The sequence below is a fragment of the Denticeps clupeoides genome, chromosome 8 (genome assembly GCF_900700375.1).
Source record: "Denticeps clupeoides chromosome 8, fDenClu1.1, whole genome shotgun sequence".
Classification (NCBI taxonomy): Eukaryota; Metazoa; Chordata; class Actinopteri; order Clupeiformes; family Denticipitidae; genus Denticeps; species Denticeps clupeoides.
The window spans coordinates 15,003,917-15,016,923 of NC_041714.1; the positions used below are offsets into that span (position 1 = coordinate 15,003,917).

Below are 13,007 nucleotides of genomic sequence, written 5' to 3' on the forward strand. Positions count from 1 at the left end.
CCATGGCCGTGACCCCCGCCACGCCCCAGTCCATCAGGGTTTGAGTTGTTCTCACAGATTGCAGCCAAAGAAGCCATTGCTATGTGAGTGGTGAGTTGGGTAGAGATTTCCACTGAAAAACGGCACAGGTTGTACCAGATGTTGCGAGAAGGCTGCAACCAAGAAAAGATTCAAAATGTCCAAGCTGGTGCACTGATCATGCTTATGTTGACAAGGCTTTACGCCTCAGAACTGCTGATGTAAAACTGGAAATCTGTCTCCTTCGGCAGGCCAACGGCAAACATCCTGCGCAAGAAATTTCAACTGAAACGTGACGCTGTATGACGACATTGCTGTCTACTGCTGTGCTGATCTTTACACCAGATCAATGAGCAGCAGTTCTTTCATAAATCCATGCATTATTTCTACCTCAGTCCTTCAGTACTGGGGAATGGATTAAAATTCTGACATGCAGGAAGAGAGACATTATCTTACTTAAATGTTTATGCATGTTTATATTCTATGAGCTGTATTGTTCACTGCAACTCCTGTAAATTATACATTTAAAATAGTTAAACCATTTACACAAATGAGTCTTTAAGACTAAGAGTCATTAAGAACTTTGTATTGCAGTCACATTGGGGTCCATTTTATTTTATTGGGGTAGTAGTGGCCTAGTGGGTAAAGAAGATCCCAAACCACCAAAGGGCAACTGAGGTCCCCACACACTGCTCCCCGAGTGCCTTTCATGGCTGCCTGCTACTGCTCACTAAGGGTGATATGTTAAAAGCAGAAGACATATTTCGTTGTGTGCATTGTGTGCTGTTCTGCTGAGTATGACAATCACTTCACTTTTACATTTTTATCATGATTTTTATCTTAATCATGTTATTTTTTTTTCTTAATATTATTTACTTTCATGGTATTTATTGATTATTTATATTATTTCATCAATTAATAGATGACCAAGTTTATTGACAACTCCGGGGGACAATTTTTAGATAGAAATATGGAAATTTACTCTTGAAAGTTGCTGTCCGTGGTGCTGATTTGTGTAGCTGAAGTAGTAGGCCCAATCCCCAGGAATTCTGGCAGCCATTAAAATGACCCTGAATGGCAGGGAAGATGAAGGGTGTGCCTAGGCTAATGGCAGAAGGGTTTCGATCAGACGGATCGTAAGGAAGACTGATGCATTCTGATCATTTCTGACATTAAATGACAGCAGGTTGAACGAAGAGGGAGCAGCGATGTGGCTGTCCCATCTGGCCGGCAGAGCTGAGCTGTACCACTTGCCATTTCCACGTTGCACCTGGCCACATGTGAGCCATGTCATTTATTTCATTAGGCCGGTAAGAATGTGCCACCTGGTGCCACCTGTTGTTTCTAAGCGTTACATTTACAGGCCAAGGACTTACAAGGCCATTGGTAAAGTACTGATGAATGTCTGGCTCCAGCCGGAGCATCGAGTCTACAGACATACCCAGATGTGCTGAGTGATGGTTCAATTGATTGTCCAGATTGTTGACCCTCTGGGCAGTTTATGAACTGACCCGTGCTCTTGGAGTGACTAAGACCATTGTCATCCAAAACTTTCCTGTGACATTTGAGCTCTCAGTGACTGTGAAGTCATCCATTAGCCTCAGCAAGAGTGACTGCAATGGAATGGTGAGCCAGACGTGATTAAGATCCATTTAAGGTAACTCTGGTGCCTGTTCCATGGATTGAATGTGGAAATGGCCCTATAGTTGCACATCCAGCAGAGAAAATGTTCAGTTCTTATCACAGAGGATCAATTAAACATTTCATCTGACAAAAAAAAAATAACTTTGTTATTAGTGGGGAATCTAAATGAGTTCATAATTCATCCACCAAACTTTTCTGTGTGCTACTAATGCTCCACATAGTTTCAGTCCTGAAAATCAAGAACAGCACTAGCAAGTAACGTGATTAATTTCGGTTTGAGAAATTCAACTGCTGATGGTCAGTGCATGGTCCCTAACAATTCAGACATCCTGAATCTGCCACAGACTCCCTCCATCTCCATTTCTCTCAAACACAGACGTTCAGTTGGAGTGTCTGCTGTTGTGTCTGGCTTCCAGTCTGTTCTAGTCATGTGTGACATCTGTCAAGGCTCTGCAGTTGGAAAAATCCACCAAAAATACTGTATGACCCTCCAGGTACTGGAGTTCAGATGATAACGGCTAGAGCTTGTGTCTCCTTCCCACCTTCTCATCTTAAAGAAAAAAAAATATTTAATGATAATGATGTCATTTCACGCTCCAGCCCTGAACTTAATGGCTTTCCACTTGGGTGGAGCTCCGAAGTGCATTAAAAAGCACTGGGTGGGTTCTCGGTATAATCAAACATGTAAACGCTCAGATCTTCATGGTCTGATGGAATCTCAGCACCAGTATGGACTTAGAAAAAAAATTTCCACCCTGACAATCACAGCTGTAATCTGCCGACAGCGGTGAAGAGTAAATAACAGGATCAGTCGTCGAGGGGAATCTGCCCTTCATTGTCACGATTAAACAAAGGCTCGAGTTCGCACCCAGTACAGGGCACTAAAAAAGTACTAATTAGAAAATGATTGCGTCCACAAGAAAATCTAATATCAGCCAACAATGCTATTATTTTATTTTTATGATTTGTTGTTTAGTATACTTATAATAATAATAATAATAATAATTATTATTATTATTATTATTATTATTATTACGTCACGATACAGAAAACAATCCACGTCTTCGACATAGGAAGAAAGATAAAATGCACCATAAAGTATTTCTCTGTGTATTTAATGCGGGTCGGTCGTACCTGTGGAGGCGCGGGAACTCGCGCATTTCCCGGGAAAACGAGGGCGCGCCGCAAGAGGAGAACCTTCCGGACCACAAATCAGCGTTCCTCCACCCGGCACCGGCCGCTCGGTCGGGGCTGGAGAGGAGGGGGGGGGTGCGCCCGTCCCGCCCGGGCGTCCGCTTACTGACGAGCAATAACGGAGGGAGAGACGTCCTCGCTCCACCGGGGGAACGAATCCACGCGGCACGTGCTGTGGGTGGGAGGAGAACAACGCTGCGGCGTTAAATGTTTGCCTGGGAGCGCTGGGCTGGACCGCGAGCAACACGTGGATTACATATGCAGATTTACATTTACATTTACAGCATTTATCAGACGCCCTTATCCAGAGCGACTTACAATCAGTAGTTACAGGGACAATTTAGGGTTAAGTGTCTTGCTCAGGGACACAATGGTAGTAAGTGGGATTTGAACCTGTTACCCACTAGGCTACTACCATCCTACCCCACTACCACCCAACTAGGCTACTACCACCTCATTGCAGATTATATCTGGCAATAAAGTAAAGTGTATTTTTTTTATAAATAATAATAAATAATATTATTTATTATTAAATAATTTATCGTTTGTTTTTACTTAAACATTCTGTTTTTTCTCTGTTATTACATATAAAACCTGGATTCGGGAATGAAACTGACATTTTGAAATGAAATTCTCAACCAGTGCGTGTGAATCCAAGGACCCAGCCTTGGCATTATGATCGATGGACATGGAGAACTTCTTGTGACCTCCTACCTGACCCGTGCCAGTGTTCTGAACTTCGTTCTTGCTGGTGCCACTGCCCCCTTTGGACAGACAATTTGAGAGATGATGTAAGCTGCTGGCTGGTATGAACTTTTAGATTTTTTCCTCCCAGCTGTGGTGCTGTTTGGTGGTGACCTCTTATTGATCTTTCCCCAGTAAAAAAAATAAAAAATCATACACACCCAAAAGGTATATATCAAACCTGATATTGAAAAAAGCTCCATGCAAAGCTCATGAACACACATTTTTTATAAGCAATATTATAAATCAATATATTTCAATTTCAGAATTCAGAATATCAATGAATGTTTCCGCATGCTGGCATCCCATCTTACTGAAATGTCCCTGCTCTCCATATTGTCACTTGAGCAAATAATGAGACAGTATAAGAAGAGAATAATGCAAGTTAGATTTGTGTTGGATACCCACAGAGACAGAATCCATGTTTAATATGAGTTTTTACCTCTGCTGATTTAAAGAATAAATTGAAACATTCAGAACACACAGAACATCCTGAGCTCCGGAGATCCTCTGTGCATTTTACATCTCAAACGTTCATCTGTCCAATCATCTCTGCTCTCCCAGAACGTGCGACTTTCACAACCATGTTTATCTTCTCCACAATGCTCACGCTTGTGTCCTTTTAATCCGAGCTTCTGGACAGGAGGCTTTTTTGGAGCCTCAGTCTGAGAATGAGAAGATGCTGTTGGACATTGAATGTCCTCCTCATTGCAGAGTGAAGTTTGAACACAGCATGTGTGCATTGCGATTAAAAGCTGCTGCATGATAGCTGGTGGTCTCGACGCTCTGGCTAGAAATGTGCATCTGCCCATTTTTCTCAACAGGAAAAAAAAAATGTGGCAGAAGCGAAGTGAAAAGGCTGAAGCTGTGAGGCTCTGCTGCTACCCACTGAGTCTCGCTGTCTGAGCTGCCTGACAAGCGGTCTCTAATGCCCACCGCAGTCCTGCGGGACCCATAGAATGTGAGATTCTGAGGGCTGAGGTTTGGGCTTTATGGATCTGCATATTTTTATGCACTAATGTGACCGACTCTTTATCATGACTCATTAAATACAACGCTGTGGTGCGAAAAGGAGCAAACTTCTACAACAGAATAACACGTAGCAAGAAATGGCACCGAGTGGACAGAGCAGAACACACAAATGGAACGAGGCAAAATGGCCATAGGGCCAGAGACGTAACACACATAAGGCATGTCTCGTGAGCAGACATGGCGGCAGTCGCAGAAAAGACCGGAGAATCGATGCCATTGGCGTTTCAGCCACTCCCAGATGAGGGAGCGGCATTTGAGAAGAGCAGCAGTAGGGAGAGGGGACGCCGCACTCCGTTTGGCGGTGGGGGAAGCGCATAGAGACAGGGGACTGGGTGTCTTTACCATGGCTAGACGAAAGAGGATGGTGCCGGGCTCCAAGCGATCCTTCAGGCCGACTCCTTTTCCACCGTGTGGTGAAGTACAACAGGGGTTGTTGCAGTTGGAAACATACGGGTCAACGGAGGTACAAAGAGAGCGTTCAGGAGCGCCATTGGGTCATTGGCAACTTCGAGTGATTAGCAGTACCAAAGGGCCAATCCAACAGGGGCAGTTAAAAAAGCTAGCAGCACCACTGGGTTTTTAACCACAAATGATGAGCGGACAAGTTTTCAAGATGGCAGCTGAGCTTTTAAAGACAAACCCCACCTGCATCTACTTCCGGGTGGCCGTCTGTGCGTCGCCTTCGGGCAGGGAGGTGTGCTCATCACTTTTCTTTTTAAGAATTCTGAATGTGAATATTTATAATATTAGATCATTGTTTAGTAATTAATTACTCATATCCCATTATACCATATTCCTCATATCATATTGGCAGTTGATGTCAAAAGCAAGTAAAAGTATATTGGAGAGGTTAAGGTTGTATCACATCAAGCATCTTGAACAGGAATTGGCAAAGTGAACTACAGATTTATTGCAACAGAACAAGACTGACTTCTGTGCTCTTTCTCTTGGAGACAGAACAGAATTTTTACTTTAATCTGCTTTTAATTGTGCACATGATCTCACAAGATCAGTGATTAATTTCACCCACCAACATGAAGAAGACTCTGATATCTTTTGTTACAGTCTTTCACTTATTTACAATGACATTTAATAATGAAATGTGTTAAATGTGAGACATTTACAGGAAAAATATAAATTACTGTCCTGTGGCTGTGTGTCTTCAACAACTTATTAAGTCTATGTATATTCATAGAATAACAATGAATATTCATAATTAAGATTTTTTATTCTTCTGCTATGCAGATGCATCAGTGCTGGAGGGCCACAAATTTTCTTTATAAACAAGAAGTAAACACAACTGTACTGTAGTATTGTATGTAAACTATTAATGTACGTTACTTTAAGTTTTTTTTTTTTTTGTTTTTTAATCAGTGCAACATTTTTGATCAAAGAATATTCTGAGACCAAATATTAAAAACACAACCAAGATAAGAACCCTGATTAACTTCCTGCTGGTCTCATGCAAACAAGGTTCTTCAGACCAGAACCTGTCAGAATTTTCTTCATGATGCTGGTGAAAGAATCCACGGAGGAGCAAAACATTCACTGGTTCCATGCAGTCAGTTGATTAAAGTGTTTGCTCAAAAGCTGAGATAAAGGTCACAGAGCGAAAAAATATGCAAAAATGAGAAAAGGGAGATAATGAAGAGATAAGAATAATACATTTTAAAATAACTTGGCCTTGTTGCAGTTGGATGAAGCCAAGTAATTATTGAATCCTGCAGACTCTTTGATGAAGATTTTTTTTTTTCCTCTTTGAGAGACCATGGTGATGCTGTAACAACAATGGACGGGTTCATTAACAATGGACTAAAAACTAATCATTAGGCTTGTTGGGAAATTACTTGCAAGGACAAACTCTGGACTGAAAAGAGAGCCTCGACAGTAAGAGAAAGGTGACTTTTGTAATCCCTCAGCGGACTCCTGCATATTGATTAAATAATGTTGGTGACAGGCTGAGAATGCCCTTTGTCTGTTCTGCGATATTTAAACGTGACAGGAGGGGAATTCTCACTGATTAACCCTTCCAGATTCACCACTCAGCCAGGAACCAGCACCACAAACATCTCAGACAAGTCAAGTTCATTTTTTTTTATTATTTGTCAAAATCGTGCAGACAATCAAGTACTCAAAGAAACATATACATATTGTTCTTACTCCAGTAATTTATGTAGGGAGGGAAGGTTGGTCAGAGGTAAGATCTGAATTTTTTAACAGCACATAAAATCACTAACATTTAGTATACGCAACAATCACATGGAATAATTACCTGAAATGGCTGACTGGTGCTGGTTGGGTGGTTTAACCAAAACAGCAGTTTATAAAATGTATTTATGTATTTATCGTTTAATCCAGTTAAGCATTTGCCTGTAATATTACTACTCTACAGCATTAGCATGAGCTAAATAATAATTACATACATGACTGTTGGTGTTCCGCACCTTGCCTGCCATTTGGAACATTTGTATTTGATTTTTATATTTGATTGACATTGATTGATTGATTAATTTATTGAAAATCAATCTAATACAAGATACAAGCACTCAGCATCTCATTATTGACATTTTTCTGGTAGTTCCTTACATCATGATTTGCACAACAGGTAAATCTTTGAAAATATGATTTAACCTGTATTTTTCTGAGGATTGGTTGTCCGAAAGACAGATGCATCAGGACCTTAAAGCCCAACCGATGGTAAATATTTCAGTGAAGCAGCAGACAGCACATGGAGGCTGGGAGGCAGGATCCATCCCACCTTCTGCTGGGATCGATACAACACACCCTGTTCAAAAGCCATAGAGAACAATGGGACAAGATCACTCAGCAGGTGGAGAAATTGAAAGCAGCGTGACATATATTATTTACTCTAAATTAGATTTGGTTTTATAACACATTTTCAGGCTGGGTTTCCAACAACCTGAAGCCTCCCTCATGCGGATGTTTAATTAGTCGGTGGTGTGTTTCACCGTGTAGCAACGTGGCTGTTTCTTTTGTGGATCATTCGTCTTTAAGCCATCTAGTTCGCCTCCAGATGTCTCAGCTCTGTTGAAAGAGAGGCTATTCTTCTGGAGCCCTGTGTTAAGAGGCTGTGAGATTCTATAAAAATGCAATAATTAGATCCCACAACACCACTTCTTACAACAATACTCATCCCATTTCCATTCCTTGCTTCCCTTCCTGATATTTCTTCTGTACAATAAACAAGGACACTTTATCCCTTCATCACAGTCTCAGAAAGTCAGACCTGTCCCTTTTAAACCAACAGGGCTGAGAGACGTCTCCGTTAAGGTTTTGTTCTTATTCAAAAGCAAAAGCCTTTCATGTTTCTTTTTAATTCTCTGACATCACTTTTTTCTTTTCTTTCATCTCTTACATCATGCTAGGGTCACAAAGTCAACTACCAAAAGAAGTACCTCCCACTGCCAAGGACCTGTAATGTCATCCCACGTCCCTCCTGCCTGTGTCTGGCAGCGTCTAGTGTCCTGTGCACGGTAATAACATGGTAGTCATTCTTTTCTCTAAGACAAAGCAAGTGGGGGATCTGAGAACTGCAAAGGATCACAAGGAGCCTTCAAAGCCAACGCGGAATGAAGCTGTATTAAACTCTGCCCTATATGAAAGAGCACGAGGGCTGGAAGCCAACCTCAGAGGATCGCCTTGCATTTTTCATTGTTCACTGAGTGAAGAATTATTACAAAGTAGCGGGAGAATCGGGAATGTGAAAGTGTATGCAGTCAGAACACTGAGATGTATGTACATACAAATGAAGTCTTCATCAACCTGAACATGAACTTTTCACATGCAGCACTAGAAACATGTGCACAGCAGCAATTAAATGCAAGTCCCTTTCGAGATGTCGATCTGCTTTTCTGAGAGGCCTCTGCTGGAAGGAACTTCTCAAAAGCGAGCAGTCAGCCCGAGAATTCAATTAGCATTCATGTAATCTCGCACTCATCAGTTTTTCTACATGGGAATTTACAGAGCCTCCTGAAATTAGTCACTAGTGTGTGCTTCTCACTTTTAAATTGCTTCTGCTGGGGTTTAAGGATGCATGAATGACCGAACAAACCCTGTTAAAGTCACTGTCCAGTAGAATCTTACCAGAGTACCACAGAACTTTTTTTCTGTGTAACTACTGCATTAATCACATTTGAATCCAAGAAACAATGCTTAGGTTTCTGATTCACTCCTATTTAATTGCTTTATTTGTGTTTATAGGTTCAGTGAATCTTTGATTTTTGAAAACATAATTTCCCTGGGAACCAAGAACCCATATTTAGTTTCCCTTCCAACTTTAACTTTGCTGAGTTAGTCTGGGTGTTTCTCTCTCTCTCTCTCTCTCTCTCTATCTCTCTATTTTTTGACTCTCTAGGATTTATAAAGCATTCATGAGGAGTCTTGGATTCATGGCTTACATAATAGTTGACTTTTTGAGTCCTTTTTCTCTAATTAGGGCATAGGGCATGCAATTCCCTAATTTAAGGGAATCTTTATTGAAAGCTTTGCTAAAGTAGACAATTTATAGTCAATAAACAAGACACCAAAGCCCAAAAGCCCAGAAATGTAGCATGAAGTGAACATGTAGTAAACAGTAAAGTTCTCTATGGTCCTCTAGAGTTCTTTATTATTTATAGTTATGTATTGATGCTTTCCCAATTAATACACTTTAAAATTTCCTTGAATAATTAATGACTGACAGTTTCCATTAAAATATTTATTTGTTTCTTATATATTTCCACATTGAAACATTGCAGTAGCACATGCTGTTTGTGCCTTTGAGCTACTTTAGGTTCAGATATGTCGCCCTGCTGCGCTCACACAGCCGATGCTCATGTACCTGATTAAGGAGTGCTGATCAATTCAAGCTGAGGCATGATTGATCAGGACTCCTTAAGTGCAGTTAGGCAGTACCCAGTAGATGCTGCGTCATTCAGTTACTTTTATGTTTCCTTTGTTGGCACTTGAGCCAGGTTTTTTTTTTTTAGTATTTAATAAAACCCCTTTTTCTTCAAATTGTCCTGCTTCTGCGCCTCCTTCCCCTTCCGTCCCCAAGTCACGACATCAGAGGTGAAACGTACGCTTGGAGTGTATGTGTTGACAGATTTTCTTGAAATGCCATTTTATCTGACAGTAATTTAGCCTTTATTGGCTGCAGGTTAACCCTGTAAGACCCAAATATAGAAAAAAAATGAGCAAAAAATATTTTGACCCCTCAGATATTGTTTTAGTAGGCGTCTGATGTAAGATTTTTCACATTTTTAGGGAAATGTTGTAATATTGCAACGTTGGGCCTAGTTGTGAGCAGAATTTCTGTATTTGAACTCACTTTGCCTGAACTGGTATACAGAACATTTAAGCATTCATTTGCAGGGTTGTTCACTTATTTAACCCCATAGCAGTATATATCATAAGTAATAATCACATAACAATCATATTTTTTTATGAATAAGCATTTATTAATACATTTTTTTGGAAATAATTATTTGGTCACATACAGTGTGGTTTGAATGAAGTCTGTGTTTATTTGCAGTGATAGTCCCTAAGACAGTTCTTTTCATCTGAGAAGATTGGTGGCAGAAGATTTTCTATTGGGGAAACTTATTGACAATTCTGTTGATTAATAACAATCCATTAAAAGTGTCATTAATCCATTGACATCACGTCCAAAAAGACTTTTTAAAAAGACTGTTTAAGAACTATGGACAGCAGTGTCCCTACAATGAAAATGTGTATCTATTAATCAATGGTGAGAATGAGAACTTATTTAAAGTGAAGCTATCACAGTTAAGCATGCATCACTTCTTTTAGAATATCCCCACACACCCCGCTTCACATGAGTTGCCTTTTGGGTAGCGTTCTGTTTCCAGCTCTTTAGGGTTTTAATTAGGATACAGCTTTGCATCGGTGCCACCACAAGGGACTTGTGGGGTTCCTACACATACTCACAACTCTCTTGGAGGAAGAAAGTACAGCCAGTCATCATCAACACTTTCAGTCAAAGATGTTTGCTTCCAAAATAAGTCTGTACTTATGACTTATATTCATACCGTGTAAGTAGGACATTTCTGAGTCCACACATTGCCAACACACTGCATGTAAGTTAGAGTAGCTTGTGCACTGGTGCACTGATGCGTGTGTCTGGCAGTGTGATGGCTTGGCTAGGTTTAGGCTGCAGATGTTGGCAGTTTGGCAATTTCTGTGCCAACACCCACACACATCGTCCAAATCCCCCCCGTTTGCCATCCCTGCCACGCTGAGTACACCGCTCTCAATGTAATTTTCTCTCAATTTCTAGAGTCCGGAAACCAATTTCACCATCTCCTGTGAGCGAATCTAATTTTCCCAGCACTGCACATGCTCACACACATACACACCCTTGAGTGATTTCTCCGCATAATTACAGTACGGAAGACAAGCAGTTAACATCAGGAATTTTCTGCTCAAGGTCCGAGATGTGCAGACGCACTGCAGAAGGCAGGCTCTAAATGGAGCGTAATGAAGAAGAGTTTTAGTTTGCATCCCTTGATGGCCTCGTCCAACCCTCCTGTTACTCTGTAATGAAGTCCCATATGGGCACCATGACCTGGCCTTCTTTCAGATGGCAAGCAAGCTAATTTTCATAAGAGATGGCACTGATCCTTATAATGTGTTCAGCGGCTACACCTTGTTGTGTTCAGGAGGGCTGCTTTAAGATCTCTGCTCAGCCATGGCGTTCAGTGTAATTATTAACCTCTTACCAAGTTTCACAGAAGGAAGTCGGAGGGAAAAAGTTCACCCTCATGGCATTTCGTCATTCTTTTTAAAATGTGTTTTATATAACTAAATAACCTAATACAATTTCTTTAATAACCTCAGTTTTGTCCTGCAGTATAGAAATATAAAAACCTATGAATGTCCAAACTTTTAGCTAGTTGTCTATGTATTAGTGGTTTAATTTTGAAAAAAATAAAAGAATAAGCTATCTGTAAAGCTATCTGTAAAGGCCATTTTAGAGTTCAACTGGTTGAAGTAGTTATTTGATGGTTTGGTAATGTTTTGTGAGACCCTCATCTTTGAGACCATGAGGAGTATGTTGGCAAAAGCCCATTTTTTATATGAATGGCAACTGACTTATTACCAAATATGTATAAAATGTGAAAATTCAGGCCTTACAGAATGAAAATACTGTAGCATGGCAATCTCACTTGGTCTTCCATAAACTCCATGACTGTGGTGTCGACCAAATCATCTCTACCCTCCCACTGACAGGGAAAACCATAGTCTTAGTGGCTGATAGTAGCACAGCGTGGAGTTGAACCCCTGCTGGATAATGCTGGGCTACATCAAAATCAGCTTCTTCAGCCCCTGGCCTTTTTCTCATGTTCCAGGGAAAACTTTTTGGAGAGTCACAGCTGCTTTACTGTTTCTGAAGAAGGGCTCCACAGAGGAAGACCCCAAAGATCATGGCTTATGGGCTCTGGTGCTTTTCTCCATTAGTACAGATTGCAAGGTCACATTTCATGCTACTTTTACTCTGTTTCTATTTCTTCCCCTGTGCTTTAATGCAGGGTTAATTGTGTTCAGACTCATGCTAGCATTGGGGATCCGGGTTGTATGCTACCTGCAGATGTTGCTGGGATAAGCATCACCCCCATAGAAAGAATTCTGGAAAGCCAGGTTCTCTATGCATGTTGCTACAGATAGTACAGATATAATAATCAGTTACTCCCGATGTTATGGACCAACGGGTTTTCATGTTAACTGGCAATTATCACAGGTGTTTTTGATTTGATTCACCATTTCCATCTGCAGAGATAGAGAGCAATCAAAGTCTAGATTGTGTATGGTTACACACAGCACACACTGAATCATCTTAAAAGTCTTATGGAGCTGTTATTTTTATTATAAAGTTATAACAATACTTGAGCAAAAGACCGCCCCCAAGATTTCTTGTGATTATTAATCAGTTGAAACATTGTTCATTTTAGAGCATGCATTACCTTTACAATGTAGGGATGTAGACAGGACTGTAAAACCTGAACACTTAGTGTTAACCCTCCTTTGATCCGGCCCTGAAGGGGTTACTCCGGGTCTGGGATTCGGACCGGAGTTTCATGTTCATCCTGTGCTATGTTTCCTGATTGTCTTCCCTGACCTGTTCATCATGTATTAAACCCCTGTTTCGTGACGTTGTGTGTATGCGTCCTTCTTCCTTGCCATGTCCAGCCATCATTTCAGATCTACAGCCTCGCCATGTCAAACCAGTGTGACATCCTTATATAAAACGCTCATGTCCAGAGGGCCTACTCCCCTTCATTACTATGTGCCAGCAATGCGGGTGTATAGGTTCAGTTATAGCAAATTGTCAAGTGTAGTGTGTATTTCATTCTCAC

The 13,007-nt window shown here is 40.9% G+C and overlaps 1 protein-coding gene across 1 annotated transcript in view; it reads right to left on the reverse strand.

Moving 5' to 3' along the window:
* LOC114795967 (gamma-aminobutyric acid receptor subunit pi) overlaps nucleotides 1–3,072 on the reverse strand; it is a 28,005-nt gene extending 24,933 nt beyond the window's left edge. The window contains exon 1 of the mRNA XM_028989728.1: nucleotides 2,797–3,072. The gene's annotated coding sequence lies outside the window, so the exon portion shown is untranslated. The remainder of the gene's footprint in view (nucleotides 1–2,796) is intronic.
* Between the last annotated feature and the right edge of the window lie 9,935 nt (nucleotides 3,073–13,007).